The sequence below is a fragment of the Corapipo altera genome, unplaced genomic scaffold (genome assembly GCF_003945725.1).
Source record: "Corapipo altera isolate COAL_440 unplaced genomic scaffold, ASM394572v1 51, whole genome shotgun sequence".
NCBI classification, from domain to species: Eukaryota; Metazoa; Chordata; class Aves; order Passeriformes; family Pipridae; genus Corapipo; species Corapipo altera.
The window spans coordinates 2,189,609-2,202,904 of record NW_020884892.1 but is presented as its reverse complement, the minus strand read 5'-3'; the positions used below and the strand labels follow the sequence as shown (position 1 = coordinate 2,202,904).

Below are 13,296 nucleotides of genomic sequence, written 5' to 3'. Positions count from 1 at the left end.
TTAAAGTATGTGTATATCATCAGACCTGTACACCATGGGTAGGGGTTTGCGCATGCAAATCTGTCTTTGTGCATCACTATTATCAGTGTCTTTTTAAAAAAATCCCAATTACAATCTATCATGAAATTGTTTTATCATTAATTGATCACAGAAATATCTATGGAAAAAATTATTGCATAAATCAGTAGTTCCCATGAGCTCACATTGAGATCCATTCTTCAGAGTCTTAGAGTCTTAAGTAAAACTAACAATAAAAATAAAAAAGGAGACACAATAAAAAGTAAAATTCTTGTCATAAGGGTTTATGGAGTAATTGGATAAACCAGAAGACAATGATGAGATATATAATAACATGGAAAAGCAACATAATTTTCCAAGTATAACAAAGCAGCCAAAGAATATAATTTCTATTTCCTCCATCCTATTATGGTGTTTTCTCATTTGTTAGAAAAGGAAGCAAGTAAGTAATCAATAAATCAAACCTGCTTTCTGGAGTATTTAATAAGTTACAGGTTGTGCAGAATTATATGTGACAATTTATTCAGTGTTACTGGTGTGACAATTTCTCAATTTCTAAACCATATGCACTGCTGTGCTATTTTAACACATTAAGAAATAGTTGGCCATTCTTAGTTGGTGAAAAAGTATTTTCGTCTTCAATTATGACTTCTAATGTGGATAGAGATATTTCTATCTAGTTAAATACATTAGGATCTATGATGAAAACATCTATATAATTAGATTTGATTAGTCAAGTCTGAAAAATGTGAACTCTCTTTGCTTTATATTTTATAACATGCCTCTGCTTCTAAGCTGATCACATCCCTTGGTCCTTTACTGTGAAAAATGACAAAACTTTTTTGATACTGGATACTTGAAACCTGAGTCCAGAATTCAGCAAAATCAACAAAAGCTTTGAATCAAACCCAGGAACAATAGATTCAAAATTACTTAATATTTAAAAATCTTATTAATGTGTCTGAACTATCTTTGGTCTCTTTTTCTTGACACTCAGAACATACTGCATAGTTCTTAAGATTCCTACCTTGTAAAACAGTAGTTTGTTAATCTTAATAGCAATGCTAGTCCATGTTTGAAAATTCTTGTGGGTTCCTTTTTTTTCACTCTAAACTTCTGTTTATTGCCCCTGCAAAGTCAAATATAGCATTTAATCCTCCAATCCTCAATATGCATCCAGTGTTGTAGCTGAATATATTTTTGTATGTATATGTTTTCATCAGCTAGGAAACTAGAGATCACCACAGGAGTTTTTAGCAGACTAATAAATCAAATCAGCTTCAAACTCTAAAGAAAATTTCCCTAGTTTCATTCATTAGAACAAACTTTGTGCTAAAAGTTAATCACTGCCTGTACTTCTCACTAAAATCATTAGCCTTTAACACTTCATCTGCTAATTAGCTGTGACTACACATTGCCATGGAAATGATACTGTGTAGTGCTGGTGACCACAGCCCTTGACGGTTCTTGGTCTCCCAGGTGTGGGATTGAGAGCTCTTTCATTAAGTCAAAACAAAAGCAGACACCTTCCCAACTTTTCTTTGTATGTTCATGTGGTTTTATACTGCTCTTCCCACTCCCAGAAGGGGTAGATGGGGGATGCCATCTGCTCCCAAGGCTCCCTTTCTTATTTTGGGTTTTACTAGTCATGTTTTTTGTTTAATGGGCAGGGTGTCCTTCCTATTTGCTGTCTCTTATGCTTATCTTAGTTTTTCTTCTCTGTCTGGCAAACTCTGATCCTTGTGTGACACCTGTTGATGTTTCCCCGTGTCTCTTAAGTGCAACTCCTTGCCCCTTATTACTGACCTTGCTCACATATTTATTTTAAAAATGCTTGAACACTGTTTGCCCATTCCATAACACTGTCACAAAAACCTGCTGTTTACAGTATATTATCACACCTATATCTCAAGTAAATGCAAGCTAAGAGTAACCACATCCTTATTAACACAATTGTAATTCACAGGTGTCGCAGGCCTCTGTTTTGGCTACAACAGCTCCTATCCAAATTCTTTTTTTTTTGTACTTGAAGACGTTTTCTTCTGCCTCAAAAATACCATAATTTTTGGTGTCATCCATCCAAAAAGTTCCTACAAGGATCTTTTTCTCCCTATTTCCCTATTATGTGCTCTTAACTCTTGACTTCCCTTGCTCTTTTTCATCAAGTCAAAGTTGAGTGCTTCAATTTTTAAGGCTCTTCATACACACTTGTGATTACTCAGCAAACAAAGAGCATCTTCTTGCTCCAGTATATTCCTATAGACAAAACCTGCAATACAGTCACAGATTTCCAAACAAGTATTTTCTTATTTTTCCTCGCACTTTCTCCTTTGTTATCATAAGCACCCATAACAGTAGAAATTTAGTGATAAGTTTGCCCTGAAAACCACAGGTAGTCTGTGATGTCTACAGAAAGAATTAAAGTATGTGAATGGAGAAGCTGCAGGACTGTTGCTTCTAAATAGTTTTCATTTTTTTAAACTGCTATCCTTTTTTCTTTGTTTTTTTTTTCTGTCTCCATCTCTGGTTTCTGAATTTCAGATGAAAAAGCCCTTATCCTTGAAAATGCTGCCTTGCCCTTATAGTTTGTACAATGAAGCATTAGTCTAAGATTTTTGACACTATCTCAGTAAAAATAATACATAAAAATAATAGATTTATAGAGCAAACAAGTTATATTGTTATAACAGCATAGAAATAGAAATAGATCAGATTGCCTTATAAGAAGCATATTATTTCTATTGCCTGGGAAAACAAAATGAAAGAATTTTAGGTATAAACTAGCTTTCATTTATCACTTAAGAATGAGTCAATGTGCCAGGGAGGTACTGTTGCAGTCTTTCCAGCAGTCTGGCGAAATTTGTGAGTATATGGTTGTACCTGCCCCAATGCTCAGACACAGAAGTGCAATTTCTTCTTCTCAGGTAAATGGGAAGATACAGCCATGTCAAAGTGTGAAATCTGGAGTTATTGACCATTTGCTAAAATAACTATTTGTTGAAAGTGTGTTTTGTGGTGTGTACAGGAAAAGATAATGACAAAAGGAAAAAAAAAGCCAGGAAATTAATAGAGGGAGCAGTGAAAGCTTTCTTTCAGTTTAGCCAGGCTTATTGAATTTTATGAATGAAGCCTTTACAGTTTTTCTTTCTTCCAGTTTCTGTGCCGGCAGCAGGGTTAGCAGGTGGGACATCCTGAAAGGATGCTGAGAAACAAGGGACCATTCTGAATTTCTCTTTTTCTTTGTCTCTTTTCTTACCAAACCTTGTGTTACTTTGTGCTTGTCTCTTACTTCCTGCATGCTTAGCATGTATACAAGAATTGAATGAGACTGCTATTACTCTTAAAATTAAGTACAATAATGTTTGCAAGAACATGAACAGCCATTTCAAATCTCAGTCTTTCTCTGTCCTGGCTAAACTTTATCTGAAGCTTAATCTATGGTTTAAGTGGGGTTTTTTTATTATTATTATTCAAAACTTGTGTATAGAGCAACTTATTAGGGTTTTAGTGTATGAGCTGCACTGGAACATATGGAAACAAACCTTATTTAAAAACTAGTTTAAATGTTAAATATTTATTTATTCATATTACCTTCAAGTTCCTGGTAGAAGAACTTTAAGTCTGGAAGGTGGGTAGTGTGAAAACAGTAGAAGTACTCCATTCTGCAGCATTGTAATCTGAAAGAGAGTAGGTTTACATTAGATATTAGGAAGAAATACTTTATTATGAGGGTGGGGAGGCAATGGAACAGGTTGCCCAAAGAAGTTGTGATGCCTCATCCCTGCAAGTGTTCAAGACCAGGTTGCTGGGGCTCTGAGCAACCTGGTTCAGTGGAAGGTGTCCCTGCCCATGTCAGGGGGGTGGAATGAGATGACCTTTAATGTCCATTTCAAACCAAAGCATTTTGTGATTATGCACTTGGCAGAATGCCTCCACAAAGCTGCCCACCTGGTGTAATCCTGACTCCTGGCTACAGTTCCTGTTTTTCCTTCTCACTGATTTTCCATTCATTACGTCAGGTTACTTGACATTTCAGATATACAGCATCTCTCGGCTCAAGGTGGAGTATAAGAAATCATTGTGTAAGTAATTGTACTTATTTTAAGGAAACAGTGACTTTGACACAAAAATTGAAGCCCTTGTAGATCAAATGGTGCATGAAGGCAAGGAAGTGCTGATTTCTCACAAAATGGGAGAAAACTCCAATAAACCAGCAACTGTAGCATTTTGAGATCTAGCACTTATATAGACCATATTTTTTTTCTAAATTACCTTTCTCTGAAGCCTCTTTCTTCACATTCAGTTCAACATGACTTTTCTTCTGAGTAAAGCTCTCAGCCTTTCACAATGCCATTTGATAGGATCAGACTTTCAAAGACATACCCATGGTGATCACCATTAAAAATTGGATAGCACAAACCCGAGATTTGGGAAAGAGAACAAACTGGTCTAATCTGACCTCCACTACAGCACAGAACACCAAAAGGAATGGTAATGATGACATTCCTTGCTAAAGGAAGTTCATTAATGGAAAGTGCCAGATTCTGCACCTGGGATAGGTAACTCCGGATGTACAGACAAACTGGGGAATGAAATGCTGGAAAGCAGTGCCAGGAAAGGGATCTGAGGGTCCTGGTTGATAGCAAGTTGAATATGAGTCAGCAGTGCCCTGGCAGGCAGGAGGGCCAACCATGTCCCTGGCAGCATCAGGCAAAGCATCACCAGCCAGCTGAGGGAGGGGATTGTCCTACTCTGCTCTGCACTGGAGTGGTCTCACCTGGAATACTGGGGCAGTTCTGGGCACCACAATATAAGAAAGATATTAAATCATTAGAGAGAGTTCAAAGGAGGGCAAAGAAGATTGTAAAGGACCTGGAGGAAAGGCCATATGAGGAGCGGCTGAGGGCACTTGGTCTGTTCTTCCTGGAGAAGAGAAGACTGAGGGGAGACCTCATTGCACTTACAACTTCCTCCTGAGGGGAAGAGGATGGGCAGGCACTGATCTCTTCCCTGTGGTGACCAGTGGCCAAGGGAATGCCCGGAAGTTGTGTCAGGGGAGGTTTAGGTTGGATGTTCTTCCCCTAGAGGGTGGCTGGGCACTAGAACAGGCACCCCAGGGCAGTGGTCACAGAACCAACCCTGACAGAGCTCAAGAAGCATTTGGATGATACTCTCAGGTACGTGGTGTGACTCTTGGGGATGGTCATGTGCAGGGCCAGGAGTTGGACTCGATGATCCTTGTGTGTCCCCTCCAACTCAGCATATTCTGTGATTCTGTGCTTCTGTGATAAATTTAACAGTACCTGGGAATGTTCCCAGCCAGTGGATCTTAACTTGTGATATTGTAACTAGAACTGTCCCTCAAGTGATTTTTGTCCTGTGCTAACTAATATGTTACCAAAAAGTAATACTGTTACCAAAAATCCATCCTGGTTTTCAGTCTCTTAATTTTGATCTGTTTAAGTAATTTACAGAGACTGCCTTCCACCCCATTTAGGTATAGACTTCAGTGTTTATTAACTTCCATTTATTTTGTAGTGGTTTGTATTTACTATCTTCAGCTTGAGGAGAGAGTCACCAAGGAAGTCTTGGCAGCTCGACCATTTGAAACTTTAAAAATTAGTTTGGATGAAACTTTAGAACTTGCACCGCTGAGAAAGCCTTCCATTTTCAGGGAAAGCATAATGAACAGTGTCTCAGCTCTGTATTACAAAGATATTATTCTCCCATGTAAAATTATTTGTTCCAGTATAGTGTTTCAAAAGCAACGTTGCTACTTAATGAATGTAATGTTGGCAAGCAGACCTGAAATAATATTAACTCTTGGGTTTTGCTTCCCCCTTCCCCCTATTTTCAAAGGTTTGCTTTGTCACTCATTAGCTCTTGGAAGAAAATCTTGAACAGCACAAAGTTGTACAAAGTCTAGGAATAACATGAAATGAATTATTAGCAAACAGAGCCAAGGAGCTTTGACCTCTCAAATCACTTAGCCAAGGGAGTTGCTATAACTTTGATTTTTCTGTCATTTAACTTCTGTACCAGATCTGTATCAGCTCTTACTGTTTCTTTGAGCAAGTTGATCAGTCAAGTAGTTGACTGCAGATGGAACAGAATTCTTCATCCAAGTATGAATGTCATACCTGGGTGAAAACAGAAAGGGTACTGAAAATTTAAAAAAACTCTTTTGAAAATTGTGTTTGTTACACAAGAAAATTTTCTGTCAATAATATTCAGCAAACTCTTACATCCACCTTAATAAAACCCGTGAATACAGACAACTATTATACATAGGTAGGAATAACTAGGTAAAGGGAGCTGTATGCATACCTGGGTCTCATCTCATTTCAATGTAAATGGTGGTTTCATGATGTGTAACATCATGTGTAACACATCACACTTGTTATGAAAAATGTAATATCAGGGAATAATAAGCTTAAGTCCTCTGACTTTTGCAAGGTAAAAGTTGGCATCTCAATTAAGTTTTCAACAGTCATGTTGGTAACACTGTCTTAAGACAAATAAGACCTTTAATGACTCAGAGAGCAACAGAGAACAAATTTATCTACAAAAGAAAACATTATTCAGGATTTTGCATTCAACTATAGAAACGTGAGGGGTTTTGTTGGATCAATGACATAGTATAATTTTCTATATCCTTTTAGCCTTTTTTTCCCCAAAGTTTGTGCTTGACCTGAATTTCTGTAAAGGATATGATTCATTTTACTGAGAGTAAGTAATGTCAGAGCCTGAGGCGATATGACTCAAAACTGACTGCACATCATTTTACAATGAAGTTTTATCATGTCAAGTGAATTTAGAGTGAATACAGACCTATTGTGCTTTAAATCCATGGAAATTATCAGAGTTAACACTAATCATGACCTTTACTCAGAGAGAAACTTGACAATCAATATCACCTGAAATCCCTTCACCATCAGGAATATTTATTAGAGTAATGAATCTGAAGACAGAGATCTGAATTACAAAGATTAAATTCCAGTAAAAGATAAATGCAATCAATTAGTGGAATTATTGTTTTATCAAAATAACTCAAAAGAGAACCAGCAATTTATTTTAGCTAAATTCAAAACAAAAACCAAAAAACCCCAACCATGTTTAGCTGATATTTATCAAATTTCTTTCTAGTTCCTTGATACGTCTAAAGTAATTGAGCTGCATGTAATGAATCTGTGTGAAAATTTAAAGAAAACTTAGCAAGGTGTACAGAAGAAAGAATTGTAAAGATTAAGAAATCATTACATAAAATCACTTGTTTATATATTTTAATAAAATTTGATGCCAGTGTTCTGTTGTGATTGTCTAGCCCTCTTATATAACTGTGGCTTTCTGTTATCTTTGTTGAAGATTTTTTCCTCACACACACATATTACCAAAGAATTTAAGGCTCTGCAACAATATTAGAATCTACACATATGTATTTATATGTCCATAATTTGTACAAGCACATAGAGAAAAATAATATCTGCAAAAATGAAATCATATTTTAAAATTTTCCATTATTACTATTTTATAGAAACCAGGATGAATATGAAAAAAAAAGTAAAAACCTGAGAAAGAAATGTGAAATATTCTTGGCAGGGTCTAACTCATAAAGGTCCACAAGAACTGGTTTTCTTACCCTAGAAAATATTTATGATTTCAAAACAATTTCTTCCAAAATCAGCACAAAAGCTTTCAGGTATATTCACATAATAAAAAGTGTTTAAGTTGATGATTTGGGGTAACTGAAGCATTTCTGTACTTTTTGTATGTTTTTGCTGTGATTAATTTCTCATTTACGTTCTAAATTGCCATTATATAAAGAAAGGTCAATATTTTAAAAGCTTGAGAGAAGCTGTGATTAGCAAAAGCAGCATAATTGCTTGGTTTAGACAAACTGGCAATTTACAGTAAAAAAAAAAAAGGTCTCCATCATATACTGTTGCAGTCCTTGATGGGATGTACTGGGATCCCTGTAGTATAAGTGTCATTGAAGTCACTTTGGTCCTTTCTTTACATTTGAAGTAAATGCTCCTCTTTTTACAATTGCTCAAATATTGTATTAGGTTATATTTAATATTACTTAATTCATTTTAGGTTAGAAGAAGCTAGTTTAACTTTTGAATTCATTTTTGTATCTTGTAGTGTGGTGGAAGATACAGCAGAGATTCCACTTTCGGTCTTTTAGAACGGTGGAAGAACTCATCTCTGTGCATCAGAGAGGTGTGGTGCCAAAATTATACCCAATACTACACAATCAAGCCCTTATGTCGACCTGTAAAATATCCCACAATACATTGATTTCATTAATCAAAATGAGAGGCTTGTGAACAAAACAGCCAAATGGCAGAAATGCATCTGATGGATAATAGTAATGGTCAAGGTCTAGTAGGTGTGGATGAACTTGTCTCAAACTGGGAGACAGATGTGTGTGGACATTTATAAAATGATTTTATGGATTGTCACAAAAAAGCTTTGCCAAGATAGCCAAGTGCATCAGGGCTCTTGAACCAGAGAAGGGTTAAGATAATGCTCCTGAATGAAAAGGGAATATGAAAGTGAAATAAATCAGAAAGAATGTTCTTCCTCTGTTGGTTTGGGGTTTTTTTTAGGTTGTTTTTTATGAGGGGGTTGTTTTTTTTTTTCTTTCAAGGCAGTTTGAAGCTGATAATAATGTATACCTATGTCCTAATAAAAGTATAAGAATGCTAATAATCCTATGCTGATTGAACTACCTGTCACTGATTTTGACATTGATGGAAAAGTCAGTATACTTAATTGTCAGATTTATGCCACCTGAAATGGCAAAACTAATAGCAGTAAAAAGCTAAGAAATAAACAAACATGTTGATATTTTATACTCTTATTTCCCTTGTAGTCTGCAATTTAAAGACCAACAGCTAACAATCACACAAGCCAACAATTCTGTAGGGTAAAATCAAAACTAGTGGAAATTAATTCCTAATAAACATTTGTTAGATATAATCTAAAAGCACTTATAAAGGTTATATAAGACATAGTCTTTAATTTATGTAGCTTTTACAAGTGACCATTTCTTTTTTTTTTCCATGCCTACACATGTGTATATTCATATGCTTATATCTGAATATATATGAATATATATTTATTTAAACTCACAAGATTATTAGTAAATATTTACTTTTTTAACTTCTAATTTCTATTTTATCATGTGCTGCAAATATGTTTGCTTATGTCAGTATGCATACATATATACTGAAATGCACAGGACCAACAGTATAAGCTTATTATTAATATTTTATTGACTTTTAAAGTACCTTAAAAACTGTTTGGTTAGATTCCTTAGGCTAACTGTGGATATCTCTGTCTTGCAGTTAAATACACAAACAATTCTCTGTTTAAGTGGCCGATGTGAGTAGAAAACAATTTTGGTGTCAGACAAACGTCCTGCAAAATCCATTTCCTGGATTTAAAGAGGTGGCTTTCACAATAGTCAGATAGATATTTGGGGGTAGAACCTGGCTTGGATGTAACATGAACTCTCAACATCTTAATGGATTAAGTTTGGTGAACTGTCCAGCTTATAATAAAAAAGAAATATTCTCTTACAATGAGAGTCTAAATAATTCAAGCTACTTCAGACAACTCTAAAGTGAGTCCAACAAGAAGACCTTTAGAAGTCGAATCTAAATTAAAAGGCACTGACTTACTTTGGGAGCTGTCTACATGCACTTTAACTAACCTTGTGGATATTTTAATTTATCTGAGCTTTTGTTCTCTAGCTGTGGAGACTGCAAGACTTTGGGGCAAGGGTACTGTTACAAAGATATATAGATCCCTGAAGTGGGGACAATCAATTTCTAGGTCACCTTTTTTGAATGATTGTACTAGAAATAACACTTTTAATTCAATAAAATTAGAATTAACAGAAATTGGTGGGGTAGTAGCCATGATATTAGAAGAAAGAAGTTCAGCTTCATCTCTATCCAGGTTATTAATGACACAGGCCAAGAATTAACCAGCCTCAAACCCTTACAAATCAGTAGAGATAAGATATAATTTTTCTATCAGAATTAACTAATCACTTGCCATTGTTAACACTGAATTTAAAAGCCCAAAGCACAGAATATCTACTTTTTGTTAAGCAGATATTTCTGTTTCAAATAATAGTTATATGGCATGTCCATGTGTTATGAAGTGTCATTTGTGCAATCAAATGTATTCTGAAAGGAACTAACCTGAAATTTTCCTTCTAAAAATAAATAAATTTTTTTACAAAGCTTAAAACTCTTAGCCAGAAGATTATCTTTCTCATATAATTGACCTAAAGGATGAAGGTAATAAACTGCAACAGATCACATTTTCTGACTCTTCTGACTTTCTGTTCCTTTAAGCAAAACTTGTAGCAGAAGCACAGGACAGTTTAAAAATTCAGATGGTGAATTTTTAAAGAAGGCTAAGATGGGCATTACCCTCAACCTCTCATGCTGGAGTGTTTAAGAATGCAAAGATAAACTGGAAGGATCTTTTGGTTGGCAAATCACCACCAAAAACATTATTTAAAAAATACGTAATGGATGCAGGGTCATAACTGAATGTATCTGCAACAAAGATATCTTAAATCTCATATATCTCATTTAGTGTCCTGCAAGTCTGTTTCTAGTCATAAAACGGGCACTTCTAAGGGTGGAACTTCTCTGACTTGTCATGGTAGGGTTTTTTACTCTCAACTACAAAATTTATATTGCATCTGTTGAATCATGCCCATGACATTTACAGCTACCATCTGTCTGTTGGAAAAGGTTCACAGAAGGTCCTGAAAAATGACAAAACTTGTAATCCAAATCAGAAGTTTCTCATCCCAAGCAATGATTAAAGAGAGGCCAGAAAATTACCGAAAGGTGTGATCCATCTGATTTAATGGAGGCATCCTCCATGAAAATATAAATAGATGAGGAAATAAGTCTAGACAACATTTATGGTTAAAACATCGCTGATCAAGGGAGTCAAGGATGCAATTTGTTCTGTTTGAAAATCTGAGCTGTAAGTTATGATTCATTCATGAATTGTATCATGAATGATTTGGAATCTATCAATGTGAGCTTTGTGGGCTACAAAGGAGTATCAGGGGATCCATGATGTATCCAGGTGTGTGCTGACACAGGTTTTTCATTGACCGTGTGAAGAGAGCAGCTCTGGTTCTCAAAGGTACATGGTCATGCCAGGACTGAGCACACTTCAGTAAACTGGTCTTGACTCGTTCACTTCAGCAAAGCTCTGCTTATCCAGGATGTGTTTTTTCTCTTCAAAGAAAATATCATTTCAGTTTTCTGCCTTACTCTGTTTGATAGCTTTTATTAATTAGAAAGAGCAAGGACAATACAACATGACTGTTTCTACTGCAACAAAAAAATAGGTGGTGTATTACATAGGAATCAGTGAAGATATAATTATATCTGAACTAAACAAATCTTATTGTTCTTCAGCTTCCATTATTTTCTTTTACCACATAAAATACGCTTCTCCATTATTAATAATATTTATTCATGATTACTGTTATATAACTCTCCCTTTTTATTTAAAATGAAAGTTCTCATAAAAATACATAATATTACACATTGTCAAAAGTGGTAGAAGCTTTCTTTCTAACTTAACAAAACAATTTATAAATTTATTTGTTTATCTGCTAAGAAAAAAATCTTAGCAATTTTGAGTATAGGTAGCAAAAAGCACATTTTTTTTGCCACTGCTATGAAAATATTTATGTGCAAATTGAATTTTTGCAAGGATATAAAATTTTTATTCCAAAGTGATATACTGCTATTCTATCACAGTTTATAGAGTATTTTGTTCCTCGGCAATTTTTGAGCGAATGAATTGTTTGCTACTCTTTGAGAAAAATATCTTGACAACTAGTCTGATGAAGTTGTTTTTAATTTCATTCAATATTTTGCCTATATTCTAATAATATCTTCCTCTGAAAGTAGGAATTCACAGATTTTGATTATTTGATGATGAACGTAATCGGATATTTGTGAAATACTTTAAAGTGATGCCATGAAAAATGGTCTGTATGACATACTGAAGTTCTAACTAAGGGTATTTGTATTGAAATTCAGAGATGAAATTCTAAGCTTTCTCAAGTTTGAGTTCTATCAATTACCAGCTCAACTGACCCAGCTATAAATGGACACCTTATCTGTCAGGCTGAGCAGTCAGAGAATGTCACATTGTTCCTTTGGGGGTTATTGGTCACCAGAATTGATGCGCCATTCTCAGGCTTGCCAATGTGCTGCCTGACTCAGAATGGAACTTTGAGCTTATGGATGGGTTTTTTGTTGTTGTTCAATGACATGCATGTATCAGAGCCATTGAATACTCTTGGAGGTAAATAGCATTTCTCTTGGACTAAGAAAATATTGTCAAAACTTGTTGATTTAATTCATAGGGTTATTAATTGTAAATCATTTTCAAGATAGGTGGTTAACTATCTCTGCTGAAAAATATATTACAGACTGTCACTGTGGCTCAAACAGTGATGAAACTAAAACAGTCAATATCTTTTCATTAGGCTGGACCAGAAGACAAATCTTCAAACCATCAGACATTCCCCAGAGCCTCAGAAGAACATGGCATTCGAAAGACACATTCTATCAGGAGTGCCAACAGCCAGTAGCTGATGTTTGATCAGTTTGTTACTCTACTTTGGTTTTAGCACAATTCAGTCTGCACAAACAAAGCCTGTACAGACAACTTTAGTGATAGTTTGACCTCAGACAGATTGAACTGGTAGAGGTTGCAGACACTTGGTATAGCAATGGCAGAACATAATATGGCCACAACACATGGTTACCAAGGTGTTACCACATGTTAGATGTCCTGACAGGTACCTCTTTCACACCAGAATTCTGAAGAAAATGACACACGGATTACCTGTGTCCTTTCCATACTTTGAAAAGTAAGTCCTTCTAAAGGTGCTTCTTGATCCAAACCAGATTTTTTCTTTCCTTCTTTTAGAAGGGGATGTGTGTATCATCACAAGTAGCATTTGGAGTCGCCTTTGACAGCAGAAGCGAACACTAGAATTTTCCTGTGAATTGTAAGTACTTCCTACCCCTGCTGAAATACCTATCACATGTGATAGGAAGAAACACACTCTGACATTTCTTTTTAGGGCAGACTTTGGCAACTTCTTAGTGTCATAAATTAGTTACACCAAATTAACAAAAGCATTAATCCACACGCCAAACTCTTCAACCTGAAATATGTTCAGTGTTTTGGGGTCAAAAGCTACTACGG

General features: G+C 35.5%; 1 long non-coding RNA gene across 1 annotated transcript in view; it reads right to left on the bottom strand.

The window, feature by feature from the left end:
• The window catches only part of LOC113948278, an 8,651-nt gene extending 7,472 nt beyond the window's left edge, over positions 1-1,179 (bottom strand). The window contains exon 1 of the long non-coding RNA XR_003528077.1: positions 1,046-1,179. This is a non-coding gene — a long non-coding RNA (uncharacterized LOC113948278). The remainder of the gene's footprint in view (positions 1-1,045) is intronic.
• Positions 1,180-13,296: the final 12,117 nt, after the last annotated feature.